Raw genomic sequence first — 17,389 nt, forward strand, 5'->3', positions numbered from 1 at the left:
CCACACAGCCCCCGCTACTGGTGTAGCCGCCTCCTGCGTGTAGTGGACTCCTGACCCATTAAGCGGAACCCGGAAACCCACCACCTGGTGGCTCAAGTCAAGGAATCTACAGCCTAAGCGGTCACAGAACCGCCTGCGCCTCTGATTCAGACCCTCCACTCGCCTCTGCAGCAAAGGACCACAGTCGGTTATATCGACGATGCTGCAGATGGTGAGCTCCGCCTTAATCTAGGAAGCAAGACTGGCAGTCTTTACCATTTCCGCTAGCCGCCCGAAACAAGAGAGGATCTCCTCCGATCCAAAGCGACACATCTCATTCGTACCGACATATGTCACCACCTGCAGTTGGCTGCACCCTGTACTATTAACGGCATCCGAAAGCACCCTTTCCAAATCCGGAATGACTCCCCTGCGTAAACACACTGGCTTCCTTCCCCTCCCTGGTGGCCATGTTCATAAGGAGTTTCATTACGCTCCTAATGTTGGATCTCCCAACTACAAGCAGACCCACCCTCAATGAATGCCCAGACCTTATGGGCCGAGAAGCTTCCTCTGGAACAAGGTGGACGACTACATCTTACTTAGAGGCTTCGTCAGCCACAGATAACGCCCGATACCTGTTCGTCAAGCGAACCGGGGAGGCCCTACTATCGGCCCCCCGGAAAGTTTTGCGCTGCCTGCCCAACTTTGGAATGATCTCCCACTCGACCACGGGTGAGGGGCCAATCTAAGTGCAGGCAGTACCTGGGGCACTGGCTTCCATCCACTCCCTGGTGGCCATGTTCCTAAGGAGTTTCATTACGCTCCTAACGTTGGATCTCCCAACTACAAGCAGACACACCCTCTATGAATGCCCAGACCTTATGGGCCAAGAAGCTTCCTCTGGAACAGGGTGGACGACTACATCTTATAATGTTGCTTAAAATCCGTCTTGATAGCAAATAAAATTTTTTATTATTTTTTTTGCAATCAAGACGGATTTTAAGCAACATTATAAAATCACTGATTGCTATTATCCAATAAGACATTATGTCTGTTTTTTCAAAGACTACATCTTACTTAGAGACTTCGTCAGCCACAGATAACGCCCGAAACCTGTTCGTCAAACGAACCGGGGAGGCCCTACTATCGGCCACTCGGAAAGTTTTGCGCTGCCTGCCCGACTTTGGAATGATCTCCGACTCGACCACGGGTGAGGGGCCAATCTCAGTGCAGGCAGTACCTGGGGCACTGGCTTCCATCCCCTCCCTGGTGGCCATATTCCTAAGGAGTTTCATTACGCTCCTAATGTTGGATCTTTTAACAACAAGCAGACCCACCCTCTATGAATGCCCAGACCTTATGGGCCGAGAAGCTTCCTCTGGGACAGGGTGAACGACTACATCTTACTTAGAGACTTCGTCAGCCACAGATAACGCTCGAAACCTGTTCGTCAAACGAACCGGGGAGGTCCTACTATCGGCCGCCCGGAAAGTTTTGCGCTGCCTGCCCAACTTTGGAATGATCTCCCACTCGACCACGGGTGAGGGGCCAATCTCAGTGCAGGCAGTACCTGGGGCACTGGCTTCCATCCCCTCCCTGGTGGCCATATTCCTAAAGAGTTTCATTACGCTCCTAATGTTGGATCTTTTAACTACAAGCAGACCCACCCTCTATGAATGCCCAGACCTTATGGGCCGAGAAGCTTCTTCTGGGACAGGGTGAATGCCTACATCTTACTTAGAGGCTTCGTCAGCCACTGATATTGCCCTAAACCTGTTCTTCAAACGAACCGGGGAGGCCCTGCTATCGGCCCCCCGGAAAGTTTTGCGCTGCCTGCCCGACTTTGGAATGATCTCCTACCCGACCACGGGTGAGGGGCCAATCTCAGTGCAGGCAGTACCTTGGGCACTGGATTCCATCCACTCCCTGGTGGCCATGTTCCTAAGGAGTTTCATTACGCTCCTAACGTTGGATCTCCCAACTACAAGCAGACCCACCCTCTATGAATGCCCAGACCTTATGGGCCAAGAAGCTTCCTCTGGAACAGGGGGGACGACTACATCTTATAATGTTGCTTAAAATCCGTCTTGATTGCAAAAAAAAAATATTATTTTTTTTGCAATCAAGACGGATTTTAAGCAACATTATAAAATCACTGATTGCCGTTATCCAATAAGACATTATGTCTGTTTTTTCAAAGACTACATCTTACTTAGAGACTTCGTCAGCCACAGATAACGCCCGAAACCTGTTCGTCAAACGAACCGGGGAGGCCCTACTATCGGCCACTCGGAAAGTTTTGCGCTGCCTGCCCCACTTTGGAATGATCTCCCACTCGACCACGGGTGAGGGGACAATCTCAGTGCAGGCAGTACCTGGGGCACTGGCTTCCATCCCCTCCCTGGTGGCCATATTCAAAAGGAGTTTCATTACGCTCCTAATGTTGGATCTTTTAACTACAAGCAGACCCACCCTCTATGAATGCCCAGACCTTATGGGCCGAGAAGCTTCCTCTGGGACCGGGTGAACGACTACATCTTACTTAGAGACTTCGTCAGCCACAGATAACGCCCGAAACCTGTTAATCAAACGAACCGGGGAGGCCCTACTATCGACCCCTCGGAAAGTTTTGCGTTGCCTGCCCGACTTTGGAATGATCTCCCACAAGACCACGGGTGAGGGGCCAATCTCAGTGCAGGCAGTACCTGGGGCACTGGCTTCCATCCCCTCCCTGGTGGCCATATACCTAAGGAGTTTCATTACGCTCCAAATGTTGGATCTCCCAACTACAAGCAGACCCACCCTCTATGAATGACAAGACCTTATGGGCCGAGAAGCTTCCTCTGGAACAGGGTGGACGACTACATCTTACTTGGAGACTTCGTCAGCCACAGATAACGCACGAAACCTGTTCGTCAAACGAACCGGGGAGGCCCTACTATCGGCCCCTCGGAAAGTTTTGCGCTGCCTGCCCGACTTTGGAATGATCTCCCACTCGACCACGGGTGAGGGGTAACCTCAGTGTAGGCAGTACCTGGGGCACTGGCTTCCATCCCCTCCCTGGTGGCCATTTTCCTAAGGAGTTTCATTACGCTCCTAATGTTGGATCTCTTAACTACAAGCAGACCCACCCTCTATGAATGCCCAGACCTTATGGGCCGAGAAGCTTCCTCTGGAACCGAGTGGACGAATACATCTTACTTAGAGACTTCGTCAGCCACTGATAACGCCCGAAACCTATTCGTCAAACGAACCGGGGAGGCCGTACTATCGGCACCCCGGAAAGTTTTGAGCTGCCTGCCCGACTTTGGAATGATCTCCCACTCGACCACGGGTGAGGGGACAATCTCACTGCAGGCAGTACCTGGGGCACTGGCTTCCATCCCCTCCCTGGTGGCCATGTTCCTAATGAGTTTCATTACGCTCCTAATGTTGGATCTCCCAACTACAAGCAGACCCACCCTCTATGAATGCCCTGACTTTATGGGCCGAGATGCTTCCTCTGGAACAAGGTGGACGACTACATCTTACTTAGAGGCTTCGTAAACTAACGATAACGCCCTAAACCTGTTCGTCAAACGAACCGGGCAGGCCCTACTATCGGCCCCCTGGAAAGTTTTGCGCTGCCTGCCCGACTTTGGAATGATCTCCCACCCGACCATGGGTGAGGGGCCAATCTCAGTGCAGGCAGTACCTGGGGCACTGGCTTCCATCCACTCCCTGGTGGCCATGTTCCTAAGGAGTTTCATTACGCTCCTAACGTTGGATCTCCCAACTACAAGCAGACCCACCCTCTATGAATGCCCAGACCTTATGGGCCGAGAAGCTTCCTCTGGAACAGGGTGGACGACTACATCCTATAATGTTGCTTAAAATCCGGATTTTAAGCAACATTATAAAATCACTGATTGCTGGTATCCCATAAGACAATATGTCTGTTTTTGCAAAGACTACATCTTACTTAGAGGCTTCATCAGCCACAGATAACGCCCGAAACCTGTTCGTCAAACGAACCGGGGAAGCCCCTATTATCGGCCCCCCGGAAAGTTTTGCGCTGCCTGCCCGACTTTGGAATGATCTCCCACTCGACCACGGGTGAGGGGCCAATCTCAGTGCAGGCAGTACCTGGGGCACTGGCTTCCATCCCCTCCCTGGTGGCCATATTCCTAAGGAGTTTCATTACGCTCCTAGTGTTGGGTGTCTTAACTACAAGCAGACCCACCCTCTACGAATGCCCAGGCTTTATGGGCCGAGAAGCTTCCTCTGGAACAGGGTGAACGACTACATCTTACTTAGAGACTTCGTCAGCCACAGATAACGCCCGAAACCTGTTCGTCAAACGAACCGGGGAGGCCCCTACTATCGGCCCCCGGAAAGTTTTGCGCTGCCTGCCCGACTTTGGAATGATCTCCCACTCGACCACGGGTGAGGGGTCAATCTCAGTGCAGGCAGTACCTGGGGCACTGGCTTCCATCCCCTCCCTGGTGGCCATATTCCTAAGGAGTTTCATTACGCTCCTAGTGTTGGATGTCTTAACTACAAGCAGACCCACCCTCTATGAATGCCCAGGCTTTATGGGCCGAGAAGCTTCCTCTGGAACTGGGTGAACGACTACATCTTACTTACAGACTTCGTCAGCCACAGATAACGCCCGAAACCTGTTCGTCAAACGAACCGGGGAGGCCCCTACTATCGGCCCCCCGGAAAGTTTTGCGCTGCCTGCCTGACTTTGGAATGATCTCCCACTCGACCACGGGTGAGGGGCCAATCTCAATGCAGGCAGTACCTGGGGCACTGGCTTCCATCCCCTCCCTGGTGGCCATATTCCTAAGGAGTTTCATTACGCTCCTAATGTTGGATCTCTTAACTACAAGCAGACCCACCCTCTATGAATGCCCAGACCTTATGGGCAGAGAAGCTTCCTCTGGAACCGAGTGGACGAATACATCTTACTTAGAGACTTCGTCAGCCACTGATAACGCCCGAAACCTATTCGTCAAACGAAACGGGGAGGCCCTACTATCGGCACCCCGGAAAGTTTTGAGCTGCCTGCCCGACTTTGGAATGATCTCCCACTCGACCACGGGTGAGGGGCCAATCTCACTGCAGGCAGTACCTGGGGCACTGGCTTCCATCCCCTCCCTGGTGGCCATATTCCTAAGGAGTTTCATTACGCTCCTAGTGTTGGATCTCTTAACAACAACCAGACCCACCCTCTATGAAGGCACAGGCTTTATGGGCCGAGAAGCCTCCTCTGGAACAGGGTGAATGTCTACATCTTACTTAGAGACTTCGTCAGCCACAGATAACGCCCGAAACCTGTTCGTCAAACGAACCGGGGAAGCCCTACTATCAGCCCCCCGGAAAGTTTTGCGCTGCCTGCCCGACTTTGGAATGATCTCCCACTCGACCACGGGTGAGGGGACAATCTCAGTGCAGGCAGTACCTGGGGCATTGGCTTCCATCCCCTCGCTAGTGGCCATATTCCTAAGGAGTCTCATTACGCTCCTAATGTTGGATCTCTTAACTACAAGCAGACCCACCCTCTATGAATTTCCAGACCTTATGGGCCGAGAAGCTTCCTCTGGAACAAGGTGGACGACTACATCTTACTTAGAGACTTCGTCAGCCACAGATAACGCCCGAAACCTGTTCGTCAAACGAACTGGGGAGGCCCTACTATCGGCCCCCCGGAAAGTTTTGCGCTGCCTGCCCGACTTTGGAATGATCTCCCACTCGACCATGGGTGAGGGGCCAATCTCAGTGCAGGCAGTACCTGGGGCACTGGCATCCATCCCCTCCCTGGTGGCCATGTTCCTAATGAGTTTCATTACGCTCCTAATGTTGGATCTCCCAACTACAAGCAGTCCCACCCTCTATGAATGCCCTGACTTTATGGGCCGAGATGCTTATTCTGGAACAAGGTGGACGACTACATCTTACTTAGAGGCTTCGTAAACCACAGATAACGCCCTAAACCTGTTCGTCAAACAAACCGGGCAGGCCCTACTATCGGCCCCCCGGAAAGTTTTGCGCTGCCTGCCCGACTTTGGAATGATCTCCCACCCGACCATGGGTGAGGGGCCAATCTCAGTGCAGGCAGTACCTGGGGCACTGGCTTCCATCCACTCCCTGGTGGCCATGTTCCTAAGGAGTTTCATTACGCTCCTAACGTTGGATCTCCCAACTACAAGCAGACCCACCCTCTATGAATGCCCAGACCTTATGGGCCGAGAAGCTTCCTCTGGAACAGGGTGGACGACTACATCCTATAATGTTGTTTAAAATCCGTCTTGATTGCCAAAAAAATTTTTTATTATTTTTTTTGCAAACAAGACGGATTTTAAGCAACATTATAAAATCACTGATTGCTGGTATCCCATAAGACAATATGTCTGTTTTTGCAAAGACTACATGTTACTTAGAGACTTCATCAGCCACAGATAACGCCCGAAACCTGTTCGTCAAACGAACCGGGGAAGCCCCTATTATCGGCCCCCCGGAAAGTTTTGCGCTGCCTGCCCGACTTTGGAATGATCTCCCACTCGACCACGGGTGAGGGGCCAATCTCAGTGCAGGCAGTACCTGGGGCACTGGCTTCCATCCCCTCCCTGGTGGCCATATTCCTAAGGAGTTTCATTACGATCCTAGTGTTGGATGTCTTAACTACAAGCAGACCCACCCTCTACGAATGCCCTGGCTTTATGGGCCGAGAAGCTTCCTCTGGAACAGGGTGAACGACTACATCTTACTTAGAGACTTCGTCAGCCACAGATAACGCCCGAAACCTGTTCGTCAAACGAACCGGGGAGGCCCTACTATCGGCCCCCCGGAAAGTTTTGCGCTGCCTGCCCGACTTTGGAATGATCTCCCACTCGACCACGGGTGAGGGGCCAATCTCAGTGCAGGCAGTACCTGGGATACTGGCTTCCATCCCCTCCCTGGTGGCCATATTCCTAAGGAGTTTCATTACGCTCCTAGTGTTGGATGTCTTAACTACAAGCAGACCCACCCTCTAAGAATGCCCAGACCTTATGGTGGGCCGAGAAGCTTCCTCTGGAACAGGGTGGACGACTACATCTTACTTAGAGACTTCGTCAGCCACAGATAACGCCCGAAACCTGTTCGTCAAACGAACTGGGGTAGCCCTACTATCGGCCCCCAGAAAGTTTTGCGCTGCCTGACCGACTTTGGAATGATCGCCCACTCCACCACGGGTGACGGGCCAATCTCAGTGCAGGCAGTACCTGGGGCACTGGCTTCCATCCCCTCCCTGGTGGCCATATTCCTAAGGAGTTTCAATACGCTCCTAGTGTTGGATCTCTTAACTACAAGCAGACCCACCCTCTATGAATGCCCAGGCTTTATGGGCCGAGAAGCTTCCTCTGGAACAGGGTGAACGACTACATCTTACTTAGAGACTTCGTCAGCCACAGATAACGCCCGAAACCTGTTCGTCAAACGAACCGCAGAGGCCCTAATATCGGCCCCTCGGAAAGTTTTGCGTTGCCTGCCCGACTTTGGAATGATCTCCCACTCGACCACGGGTGAGGGGCCAATCTCAGTGCAGGCAGTACCTGGGGCACTGGCTTCCATCCCCTCCCTGGTGGCCATAATCCTAAGGAGTTTCATTACGCTCCTAGTGTTGGATCTCTTAACTACAAGCAGACTCACCCTCTATGAATGCCCAGGCTTTATGGGCCGAGAAGCTTCCTCTGGAACAGGGTGGACGAATACATCTTACTTAGAGACTTCGTCAGCCACAGATAACGGCCGAAACCTGTTCGTCAAACGAACCGGGGAGGCCCTACTATCGGCCCCTCGGAAAGTTTTGCGCTGCCTGCCTGACTTTGGAATGCTCTTCCACTCGACCACGGGTGAGGGGTCAACCTCAGTGTAGGCAGTACCTGGGGCTCTGGTTTCCTTCCCCTCCCTGGTGGCCATGTTCCTAAGGAGTTTCATTACGCTCCTAACATTGGATCTCCCAACTACAAGCAGACCCACCCTCTATGAATGCCCAGACCTTATGGTGGGCCGAGAAGCTTCCTCTGGAACAGGAAGGACGACTACATCTTACTTAGAGACTTCGTCAGCCACAGATAACGCCCGAAACCTGTTCGTCAAACGAACCGGGGAAGCCATAATATCGGCCCCCGGAAAGTATAGCGCTGCCTGCCCGACTTTGGAATGATCTCCCACTCGACCACGGGTGAGGGGACAATCTCAGTGCAGGCAGTACCTGGGGCATTGGCTTCCATCCCCTCCCTGGTGGCCATATTCCTAAGGAGTTTCATTACGCTCCTAGTGTTGGATGTCTTAACTACAAGCAGACCCAACCTCTACGAATGCCCAGGCTTTAGGGGCCGAGAAGCTTCCTCTGGAACAGGGTGAACGACTACATCTTACTTAGAGACCTCATCAGCCACAGACAACGCCCGAAACCTGTTCGTCAAACGAACCGGGGAGGCCCCTACTATCGGCCCCCCGGAAAGTTTTGCGCTGCCTGCCCGACTTTGGAATGATCTCCCACTCGACCACGGGTGAGGGGCCAATCTCAGTGCAGAAGGTACCTGGAGCACTGGCTTCCATCCCCTCCCTGGTGGCCATATTCCTAAGGAGTTTCATTACGCTCCTAGTGTTGGATGTCTTAACTACAAGCAGACCCACCCTCTATGAATGCCCAGGCTTTATGGGCCGAGAAGCTTCCTCTGGAACAGGGTGAACGACTACATCTTACTTAGAGACGTCGTCAGCCACAGATAACGCCCGAAACCTGTTCGTCAAACGAACCGGGGAAGCCATAATATCGGCCCCCGGAAAGTTTTGAGCTGCCTGCCCGACTTTGAAATGATCTCCCACTCGACCAGGGGTGAGGGGACATTCTCAGTGCAGGCAGTACCTGGGGCACTGGCTTCCATCCCCTCCCTTGTGGCCATATTCCTAAGGAGTTTCATTACGCGCCTAATGTTGGATCTCTTAACTACAAGCAGCCCATCCTCTATGAATGCCCAGACCTTATGGGCCGAGAAGCTTCCTCTGGAACAGGGTGGACGACTACATCTTACTTAGAGACTTCGTCAGCCACAGATAACGCTCGAAACCTGTTCGTCAAACGAACCAGAGAGGCCATAATATCGGCCCCCGGAAAGTTTTGCGCTGCCTGCCCGACTTTGGAATGATCTCCCACTCGACCACGGGTGAGGGGACAATCTCAGTGCAGGCAGTACCTGGGGCACTGGCTTCCATCCCCTCCCTGGTGGCCATATTCCTAAGGAGTTTCATTACGCTCCTAATGTTGGATCTCTTAACTACAAGCAGACCCACCCTCTATGAATGCCCAGACCTTATGGGCCGAGAAGCTTCCTCTGGAACAGGGTGGACGACTACATCTTACTTAGAGACTTCGTCAGCCACAGATAACGACCGAAACCTGTTCGTCAAACGAACCGGAGAAGCCATAATATCGGCCCCCGGAAAGTTTTGCGCTGCCTGCACGACTTTGGAATGATCTCCCACTCGACCATGGGTGAGGGGACAATCTCAGTGCAGGCAGTACCTGGGGCACTGGCTTCCATCCCCTCCCTGGAGGCCATATTCCTAAGTAGTTTCATTACGCTCCTAATGTTGGATCTCTTAAGTACAAGCACAACTACCCTCTATGAATGCCCAGACCTTATGGGCCGAGAAGCTTCCTCTGGAACAGGGTGGAGGAATACATCTTACTTAGAGACTTCGTCAGCCAAGGATAACGCCCGAAACCTGTGCGTCAAACGAAACGGGGAGGCCCTACTATCGGCCCCCCGGAAAGTTTTGCGCTGCCTGCCCGACTTTGGAATGATCTCCCACTCGACCACGGATAAGGGGCCAATCTCAGTGCAGGCAGTACCTGGGGCATTGGCTTCCATCCCCTCGCTTGTGGCCATATTCCTAAGGAGTTTCATTACGCTCCTAATGTTGGATCTCTTAACTACAAGCAGACCCACCCTCTATGAATGCCCAGACCTTATGGGCCGAGAAGCTTCCTCTGGAACATTGTGGACGACTACATCTTACTTAGAGACTTCGTCAGCCACAGATAACGGCCGAAACCTGTTCGTCAAACGAACCGGGGAGGCCATACTATCGGCCCCTCGGAAAGTTTTGCGCTGCCTGCCCGACTTTGGAATGATCTCCCACTCAACCACGGGTGAGGGGCCAATCTCAGTGCAGGCAGTACCTTGGGCACTGGCTTCCATCCCCTCCCTGGAGGCCATATTCCTAAGGAGTTTCATTACGCTCCTAATGTTGGATCTCTTAACTACAAGCACACCCACCCTCTATGAATGCCTAGACCTTATGGGCCGAGAAGCTTCCTCTGGAACAGGGTGGACGACTACATCTTACTTAGAGACTTCGGCAGCCACAGATAACGCCCGAAACCTGTTCGTCAAACGAACCGGGGAGGCCATACTATCGGCCCCTCGGAAAGTTTTGTGCTGCCTGCCCGACTTTGGAATGATCTCCCACTCGACTACGGGTGAGGGGCCAATCTCAGTGCAGGCAGTACCTGGGGCACTGGCTTCCATCCACTCCCTGGTGGCCATGTTCCTAAGGAGTTTCATTACGCTCCTAACGTTGGATCTTCCAACTACAAGCAGACCCACCCTCTAGGAATGCCCAGACCTTATGGGCCGAGAAGCTTCCTCTGGAACAGGGTGGACGACTACATCCTATAATGTTGCTTAAAATCCGTCTTGATTGCCAAAAAATTTTTTTAATATTTTTTTTGCAATCAAGACGGATTTTAAGCAACATTATAAAATCACTGATTGCTGGTATCCCATAAGACATTATGTCTGTTTTTGCAAAGACTACATCTTACTTAGAGACTTCATCAGCCACAGATAACGCCCGAAACCTGTTCGTCAAACGAACCGGGGAAGCCCCTATTATCGGCCCCCCGGAAAGTTTAGCGCTGCCTGCCCGACTTTGGAATGATCTCCCACTCGACTACGGGTGAGGGGACAATCTCAGTGCAGGCAGTACCTGGGGCACTGGCTTCCATCCCCTCACTGGTGGCCATATTCCTAAGGAGTTTCATTACGCTCCTAATGTTGGATCTCTTAACTACAAGCAGACCCATCCTCTATGAATGCCCAGACCTTATGGGCCGAGAAGCTTCCTCTGGAACAGGGTGGACGACTACATCTTACTTAGAGACTTCGTCAGCCACAGATAACGCCCGATACCTGTTCGTCAAACGAACCGGGGAGGCCATACTATCGGCCCCTCGGAAAGTTTTGCGCTGCCTGCCCGACTTTGGAATGATCTCCCACTCGACCACGGGTGAGGGGCCAATCTCAGTGCAGGCAGTACCTTGAGCACTGGCTTCCATCCCCTCCCTGGAGGCCATATTCCTAAGGAGTTTCATTACGCTCCTAATGTTGGATCTCTTAACTACAAGCACACCCACCCTCTATGAATGCCTAGACCTTATGGGCCGAGAAGCTTCCTCTGGAACAGGGTGGACGACTACATCTTACTTAGAGACTTCGTCAGCCACAGATAACGCCCGAAACCTGTTCGTCAAACGAACCGGGGAAACCATACTATCGGCCCCTCGGAAAGTTTTGCGCTGCCTGCGCGACTTTGGAATGATCTCCCACTCGACTACGGGTGACGGGCCAATCTCAGTTCAGGCAGTACCTGGGGCACTGGCTTCCATCCACTCCCTGGTGGCCATGTTCCTAAGGCGTTTCATTACGCTCCTAACGTTGGATCTCCCAACTACAAGCAGACCCACCCTCTATGAATGCCCAGACCTTATGGGCCGAGAAGCTTCCTCTGGAACAGGGTGGACGACTACATCCTATAATGTTGCTTAAAATCACTGATTGCTGGTATCCCATAAGACATTATGTCTGTTTTTGCAAAGACTACATCTTACTTAGAGACTTCATCAGCCACAGATAACGCCCGAAACCTGTTCGTCAAACGAACCGGGGAAGCCCCTATTATCGGCCCCCCGGAAAGTTTTGCGCTGCCTGCCCGACTTTGGAATGATCTCCCACTCGACCACGGGTGAGGGGCCAATCTCAGTGCAGGCAGTACCTGGGGCACTGGCTTCCATCCCCTCCCTGGAGGCCATATACCTAAGGAGTATCATTACGCTCCTAACATTGGATCTCCCAACTACAAGCAGACCCACCCTCTATGAATGCCCAGACCTTATGGTTGGCCGAGAAGCTTCCTCCGGAACAGGGTGGACGACTACATCTTACTTAGAGACTTCGTCAGCAACAGATAACGCCCGAAACCTGTTCGTCAAACGAACCGGGGAAGTCATAATATCGGCCCCCGGAAAGTATAGCGCTGCCTGCCCGACTTTGGAATGATCTCCCACTCGACCACGGGTGAGGGGCCAATCTCAGTGCAGGCAGTTCCTGGGGCACTGGCTTCCATCCCCTCCCTGGTGGCCATATTCCTAAGGAGTTTCATTACGCTCCTAGTGTTGGATGTCTTAACTACAAGCAGACACACCCTCTACGAATGCCCAGGCTTTATGGGCCGAGAAGCTTCCTCTGGAACAGGGTGAACGACTACATCTTACTTAGAGGCTTCGTCAGCCACAGATAACGCCCGAAACCTGTTCGTCAAATGAACCGGGGAGGCCCCTACTATCGGCACCCCGGAAAGTTTTGCGCTGCCTGCCCGACTTTGGAATGATCTCCCACTCGACCACGGGTGAGGGGCCAATCTCAATGCAGGCAGTACCTGGGGCACTGGCTTCCATCCCCTCCCCGGTGGCCATATTCCTAAGGAGTTTCATTACGCTCCTAGTGTTGGATGTCTTAACTACAAGCAGACCCACCCTCTATGAATGCCCAGGCTTTATGGGCCGAGAAGCTTCCTCTGGAACAGGGTGAACGACTACATCTTACTTAGAGACTTCGTCAGCCACAGATAACGCCCGAAACCTGTTCGTCAAACTAACCGGGGAAGCCCTACTATCGGCCCCCCAGAAAGTTTTGCGCTGCCTGCCCGGCTTTGGAATGATCTCCCACTCGACCACGCGTGAGGGGCCAATCTCCATGCAGGCAGTACCTGGAGCACTGGCTACCATCCCCTCCCTGGTGGCCATATTCCTAAGGAGTTTCAATACGCTCCTAGTATTGGATCTCTTAACTACAAGCAGACCCACCCTCTATGAATGCCCAGTCTTTATGGGCCGAGAAGCTTCCTCTGGAACAGGGTGAACGACTACATCTTACTTAGAGACTTTGTCAGCCACAGATAACGCCCGAAACCTGTTCGTCAAACGAACCGGAGAGGCCCTACTATCGGCCCCTCGGAAAGTTTTGCGTTGCCTGCCCGACTTTGGAATGATCTCCCACTCGACCACGGGTGAGGGGCCAATCTCAGTGCAGGCAGTACCTGGGGCACTGGCTTCCATCCCCTCCCTGGTGGCCATAATCCTAAGGAGTTTCATTACGCTCCTAGTGTTGGATCTCTTAACTACAAGCATACCCACCCTCTATGAATGCCCAGGCTTTATGGGCCGAGAAGCTTCCTCTGGAACAGGGTGGACGAATACATCTTACTTAGAGACTTCGTCAGCCACAGATAACGCCCGAAACCTGTTCGTCAAACGAACCGGGGAGGCCCTACTATCGGCCCCTCGGAAAGTTTTGCGCTGCCTGCCTGACTTTGGAATGATCTTCCACTCGACCACGTGTGAGGGGTCATCCTCAGTGTAGGCAGTACCTGGGGCTCTGGCTTCCTTGCCCTCCCTGGTGGCCATGTTCCTAAGGAGTTTCATTACGCTCCTAACATTGGATCTCCCAACTACAAGCAGACCCACCCTCTATGAATGCCCAGACCTTATGGTGGGCCGAGAAGCTTCCTCTGGAACAAAGTGGACGACTACATCTTACTTAGAGACTTCGTCAGCCACAGATAACGCCCGAAACCTGTTCGTCAAACGAACCGGGGAAGCCATAATATCGGCCCCCGGAAAGTTTTGCGCTGCCTGCCCGACTTTGGAATGATCTCCCACTCGACCACGGGTGAGGGGACAATCTCAGTGCAGGCAGTACCTGGGGCATTGGCTTCCATCCCCTCCCTTGTGGCCATATTCCTACAGAGTTTTATTACGCTCCTAATGTTGGATCTCTTAACTACAAGCAGACCCACCCTCTATGAATGCCCAGACCTTATGGGCCGAGAAGCTTCCTCTGGAACAGGGTGGACGACTACATCTTACTTAGAGACTTCATCAGCCACAGATAACTCCCGAAACCTGTTCGTCAAACGAACCGGGGAAGCCATAATATCGGCCCCCGGAAAGTTTTGCTGTGCCTGCCCGACTTTGGAATGATCTCCCACTCGACTACGAGTGAGGGGATAATCTCAGTGCAGGCAGTACCTGGGGCACTGGCTTCCATCCCCTCCCTGGTGGCCATATTCCTAATGAGTTTCATTACGCTCCTAATGTTGGATCTCTTAACTACAAGCAGACCCACCGTCTATGAATGCCCAGACCTTATGGGCCGAGAAGCTTCCTCTGGAACAGGGTGGACGACTACATCTTACTTAGAGACTTCGTCAGCCACAGATAACGCCCGAAACCTGTTCGTCAAACGAACCGGGGAAGCCATAATATCGGCCCCCGGAAAGTTTTGCGCTGCCTGCCCGACTTTGGAATGATCTCTCACTCGACCACGGGTGAGGGGACAATCTCAGTGCAGGCAGTACCTGGGGCACTGGCTTCCATCCCCTCCCTGGTGGCCATATTCCTAAGGAGTTTCATTACGCTCCTAATGTTGGATCTCTTAACTACAAGCAGACCCAGCCTCTATGAATGCCCAGACCTTATGGGCCGAGAAGCTTCCTCTGGAACAGGGTGGTCGACTACATCTTACTTAGAGACTTCGTCAGCCACAGATAACGCCCGAAACCTGTTCGTCAAAGTAACCGGGGAAGCCCTACTATCGGCCCCCCAGAAAGTTTTGCGCTGCCTGCCCGACTTTGGAATGATCTCCCACTCGACCACGCGTGAGGGGCCAATCTCCATGCAGGCAGTACCTGGAGCACTGGCTACCATCCCCTCCCTGGTGGCCATATTCCTAAGGAGTTTCAATACGCTCCTAGTATTGGATCTCTTAACTACAAGCAGACCCTCCCTCTATGAATGCCCAGGCTTTATGGGCCGAGAAGCTTCCTCTGGAACAGGGTGAACGACTACATCTTACTTAGAGACTTTGTCAGCCACAGATAACGCCCGAAACCTGTTCGTCAAACGAACCGGAGAGGCCCTACTATCGGCCCCTCGGAAAGTTTTGCGTTGCCTGCCCGACTTTGGAATGATCTCCCACTCGACCACGGGTGAGGGGCCAATCTCAGTGCAGGCAGTACCTGGGGCACTGGCTTCCATCCCCTCCCTGGTGGCCATAATCCTAAGGAGTTTCATTACGCTCCTAGTGTTGGATCTCTTAACTACAAGCATACCCACCCTCTATGAATGCCCAGGCTTTATGGGCCGAGAAGCTTCCTCTGGAACAGGGTGGACGAATACATCTTACTTAGAGACTTCGTCAGCCACAGATAACGCCCGAAACCTGTTCGTCAAACGAACCGGGGAGGCCCTACTATCGGCCCCTCGGAAAGTTTTGCGCTGCCTGCCTGACTTTGGAATGATCTTCCACTCGACCACGTGTGAGGGGTCATCCTCAGTGTAGGCAGTACCTGGGGCTCTGGCTTCCTTGCCCTCCCTGGTGGCCATGTTCCTAAGGAGTTTCATTACGCTCCTAACATTGGATCTCCCAACTACAAGCAGACCCACCCTCTATGAATGCCCAGACCTTATGGTGGGCCGAGAAGCTTCCTCTGGAACAAAGTGGACGACTACATCTTACTTAGAGACTTCGTCAGCCACAGATAACGCCCGAAACCTGTTCGTCAAACGAACCGGGGAAGCCATAATATCGGCCCCCGGAAAGTTTTGCGCTGCCTGCCCGACTTTGGAATGATCTCCCACTCGACCACGGGTGAGGGGACAATCTCAGTGCAGGCAGTACCTGGGGCATTGGCTTCCATCCCCTCCCTTGTGGCCATATTCCTACAGAGTTTTATTACGCTCCTAATGTTGGATCTCTTAACTACAAGCAGACCCACCCTCTATGAATGCCCAGACCTTATGGGCCGAGAAGCTTCCTCTGGAACAGGGTGGACGACTACATCTTACTTAGAGACTTCATCAGCCACAGATAACTCCCGAAACCTGTTCGTCAAACGAACCGGGGAAGCCATAATATCGGCCCCCGGAAAGTTTTGCTGTGCCTGCCCGACTTTGGAATGATCTCCCACTCGACTACGAGTGAGGGGATAATCTCAGTGCAGGCAGTACCTGGGGCACTGGCTTCCATCCCCTCCCTGGTGGCCATATTCCTAATGAGTTTCATTACGCTCCTAATGTTGGATCTCTTAACTACAAGCAGACCCACCGTCTATGAATGCCCAGACCTTATGGGCCGAGAAGCTTCCTCTGGAACAGGGTGGACGACTACATCTTACTTAGAGACTTCGTCAGCCACAGATAACGCCCGAAACCTGTTCGTCAAACGAACCGGGGAAGCCATAATATCGGCCCCCGGAGAGTTTTGCGCTGCCTGCCCGACTTTGGAATGATCTCTCACTCGACCACGGGTGAGGGGACAATCTCAGTGCAGGCAGTACCTGGGGCACTGGCTTCCATCCCCTCCCTGGTGGCCATATTCCTAAGGAGTTTCATTACGCTCCTAATGTTGGATCTCCTAACTACAAGCAGACCCAGCCTCTATGAATGCCCAGCCTTATGGGCCGAGAAGCTTCCTCTGGAACAGGGTGGTCGACTACATCTTACTTAGAGACTTCGTCAGCCACAGATAACGCCCGAAACCTGTTCGTCAAACGAACCGGGGAAGCCATAATATCGGCCCCCGGAAAGTTTTGCGCTGCCTCCCCGACTTTGGAATGATCTCCCACTCGACCACGGGTGAGGGGACATTCTCAGTGCAGGCAGTACCTGGGGCACTGGCTTCCATCCCCTCCCTGGTGGCCATATTCCTAAGGAGTTTCATTACGCTCCTAATGTTCGATCTCTTAACTATAAGCAGACCCACCCTCTATGAATGCCCAGACCTTATGGGCCGAGAAGCTTCCTCTCCAACAGGGTGGACGACTATATCTTACTTAGAGACTTCGTCAGCCACAGATAACGCCCGAAACCAGATCTTCAAACGAACCGGGGAAGCCCTACTATCGGCCCCTCGGAAAGTATAGCGCTGCCTGCCCGACTTTGGAATGATCTCCCACTCGACCACGGGTGAGGGGACAATCTCAGTGCAGGCAGTACCTGGGGCACTGGCTTCCATACACTCCCTTGTGGCCA

The sequence above is a fragment of the Schistocerca cancellata genome, chromosome 6 (assembly GCF_023864275.1).
Source record: "Schistocerca cancellata isolate TAMUIC-IGC-003103 chromosome 6, iqSchCanc2.1, whole genome shotgun sequence".
Taxonomy (NCBI): domain Eukaryota; kingdom Metazoa; phylum Arthropoda; class Insecta; order Orthoptera; family Acrididae; genus Schistocerca; species Schistocerca cancellata.